This window comes from Piliocolobus tephrosceles, chromosome 12, assembly GCF_002776525.5.
Source record: "Piliocolobus tephrosceles isolate RC106 chromosome 12, ASM277652v3, whole genome shotgun sequence".
In the NCBI taxonomy this organism is placed as follows: Eukaryota; Metazoa; Chordata; class Mammalia; order Primates; family Cercopithecidae; genus Piliocolobus; species Piliocolobus tephrosceles.
In genome coordinates this window covers 94026485-94029970 of record NC_045445.1, presented here as the reverse complement: position 1 = coordinate 94029970, position 3486 = coordinate 94026485, and positions in this window count along the sequence as shown.

Here is a 3486-nt window from a genome sequence, read left to right as displayed (position 1 = left end):
AAAAAAAAAAAAAAAAAAAAAAAAAAAAAAAAAAAAAAAAAAAAACAGTGTTTATCTCCTCTGTAAAGTTTTGATTAATGCGAAAAAGAATTAGTTCTAAGACTAGTCTTAAGCTGGTGTGTTTTGTTCTATGAATTCATTTTTCTGTGTTGAGGGCTACTTCAGCGTAAAACATGGGCTTAGAACATTTGTAAGCCCGCTTTTCAAGACGACCCAGCAAGCTGGTCAGTAACTACTTTGGCTGCAGGTCCCTAAAACAAACAAACAAACAAAAACGGATTAAGTATCTACATTGTTTTACGTCCTTGGGAGCTTGACCTTTTAACCACGTGGCTGTACTTTCTTTCGGTCTGTGCCTTCAGGGAACAGGAATTTTAGGGTTCATGTCATAGTTAACTCTAAAAATCATACTGAATAGTTAAAAGCCTTTGCAACCTCAAAATTAACTACTCTAGACTCCTTCTGGGAAAGAAGCTGAAGACTGCTGCGGGCTGTAACTCACTAGCTAAGGCATGGGACTTTCGCAGTGGTGGTCCGAGTTCATATTCCTCACCTAGGAAATAAGTCGTTTCTGGTTTAATGTTGCGTAACTTTGTCAATTATCTTCTTCTCCACAGACTGTCTTAAATTTTCCTTTCTCTAAGCACCTGAGAGGTTAACTTTGGTAAAGTTCAAAAGCCAGAAATATCGGCCGTTTGGCATAAGAAATACTAAAAGCACTTTATTAAAACATGCTAAAAGCAGATGTTCAAGCTCTAATAGCCAGGACTCCTTGGGAAAAACAGGAGGCACCAGAGACCCCTTTCCTGGCCCTGTTCTTCCAAGGGCTCCACCCTAAAGCCAGTAATCCAATTAAGAAACTTAAAAGCTGGCAAATGAAAAATCTTACAACTACTGTAGTAATCATCTTTTGTCTTTCTGTGTAGCTATATATGTGTTGCGTGTAACGTTTATACAAAAGAGCTCTAATTAATTGACTTAAACAACAATAAGCATTTAAATCAAATATTTTAAAAGCAAAATAAAAAGTGTAATGCCTTTTAGCGTATGTAACTTTAGTAACCTTTGGGAAATAAAAGCAGTTTTAAAAATTATTGATAAAATAAAAACATTTAGTCTAAATTATGCAGGTCAGATATTAAGTTTGTTAAATGCTTTAAAGTCATAAACTGCTTCTTTAACATTTAATAATTGTTCAGTTTACCTACCTCAAAGCCATTAGATTCTAGATGAGGCCTCAGGACATGTGGAATTAGCTATGCCCTCTAGCTATACAAAGAAGATTATAAAGAAAGTTATTTTATATGCAAAAGGATCCTGTATGGTAAATTCTTGTCCTAAAGTAAAATGACTGGTTGTTTAAAAGGAGGGATGTTTTTATTTTATATTTTTATTTTATAAAAATGTTTTTATTTTATATTCATACAGGAAGCATTATCAAATGTGAAATAGTGTTTTGCTTTCTTTGGACTAAATTTGCATAAATATGTTATTGGTATAGTTCCAAAGTTATGGGAAACCCCTATAATTCTAATATGACTTAATGTATGTTATTAATAATTATAATTGTTACATAAATCATTGTATGCCACAGAGTTAACAAATTTCCTTATCAATTGTGGCTTTACTAGTGGCTGTCCTAAAACTTTATTATCCACAGAAAATTGTTATCTGGTTTTAATTTTCTTTAGAAGGTGGTTTATAATCCACTATAGAACTCTAGCAAGCGTTCTTAAATGCAGCTTTCTGATAACTTTGGAAATTGTAACATTAAAATACAGGAAACAACTTTCAGAACTCTCATGAAGAGCTAAAATATTCATGAATATCAAGCAAAACCAAAACAGGAGTTAACTAAATTCACTGAACCAATGAAAAACTGAAGTAATATTTTAACTTTGCTTAAGATGCTGCTGATCTTTTGTTTTGTTTTTCAGTCAAGGAAACTTTTCTTTTGCGCTATTTACGGCTTTTAGAAGTTGAGTAAAATATACTCCTGTGAACAAAATTTGGAGCATATTTGTTTCTGTCTGCCTGATTTTGCCAGAATTTGGAAACTAGTTGTGAGTATTCTTAACTTATGGAAATATTGTTATTTGCATAAGTGCAGTAAGAATCTGTTTTCTTTTGTAACAGGAAACAGTTGGAGAAATTGATTATTTTACCAAGGTTTTGACTAGAATGGTGTGTTTTCATTTAGGGAATTAAACTTGACTTATAGAGCCAATAAAAGCCCTGTGGGGAACTGGCCTCATACCTTGCCTACAACAGTCCCTGTGCAGGGTTTTTGACCAGTGGTGAGTAAAGAATGTCACTTTCTGACAGGTCCAGAAGCCCCAAGTTATCTTGGGACCTCGAGAGGAAAAAATTACCCAACTCATAGGTATTTAAGGGTACAAACCCATGGTTGGGCTCGGCTTTAAAAAAGTCTTATCTGAAATTCCTTCTAAGGAACAGAGTTCCATCAATGCCAATTTAAAAAGAGCTTATGTGAAAAATAATTATTTTTGCTGCACTTTATACAAATAATCATGCCAAGTATAATAAAGAAAATCTGTCTTACCATGATTTGTCTTTAGTAAAAATGGGAAAATGGAGAGGAAATATTATGTTTCAAAAGCTATGGTATACTTGTTAGATTCTAGTCTCATCAGTTGTTTTTAAGTTTATTTCTGCAATTTAGGATAGCCCTGCTTATTCTTGGGAACCAACCAGTGATCTCTGACTGTTGCTCAGCAGAAACAAGAGGGATGGGTAATATAAAAATCTGGATCAGTATTCTAATTCTGGACACATTGTAATCAGCTAACAACCCCACACCAGCTTAGTTCCAACAGTTGCCCAGTTCATGAAAAGCCTTCTAATTTACTTTATTTGGAATAATTGTACTTATTTTGCTTTACTCTTGTGGAATATATTGCTGTTATATTCTTTGTGTAGGAATATAGGACAAGCTTACTGAATGTTTTCTTAAACACCTATTAATCTTCCAGATATCACCTTTTGTCAAAACTCAAGAGTTATGAGTGGACCTTACTATACTGGTGCTTTCTGACTGAGCTCCTCTCTACCTTGAATGCAAGAAACCCTCATGGTTAGGCAGGAATATCATAGCCCCTATTCAGTCTGAGGAAGTTACAGAAGATGGATCTTCATCAGCGGTGTGTGAACCAGAGCAACTCCATTTTAAATAGGAGCTGGGTGAAATGAGACTGAAACTTACTAGGCTGCATTCCCAGACAGTTAAGGCAATCTAAGTCACAGGAAGAGATAGGAAGTCAGCACAAAATACAGGTCATAAAGACCTTGCTGATAAAACAGGTTGCAGTTAAGGAGCAGGCCAAAACCCACCAATACCAAAATGGCAATGAGAATGACCTCTGGTCATCCTCACTGCTACATTCCCATTGGCACTATGATAGTTTACAAATGCCATGGCACTGTCAGGAAGTTACTCTGTATGGTCTAAAAAGGGGAGGCATGAAT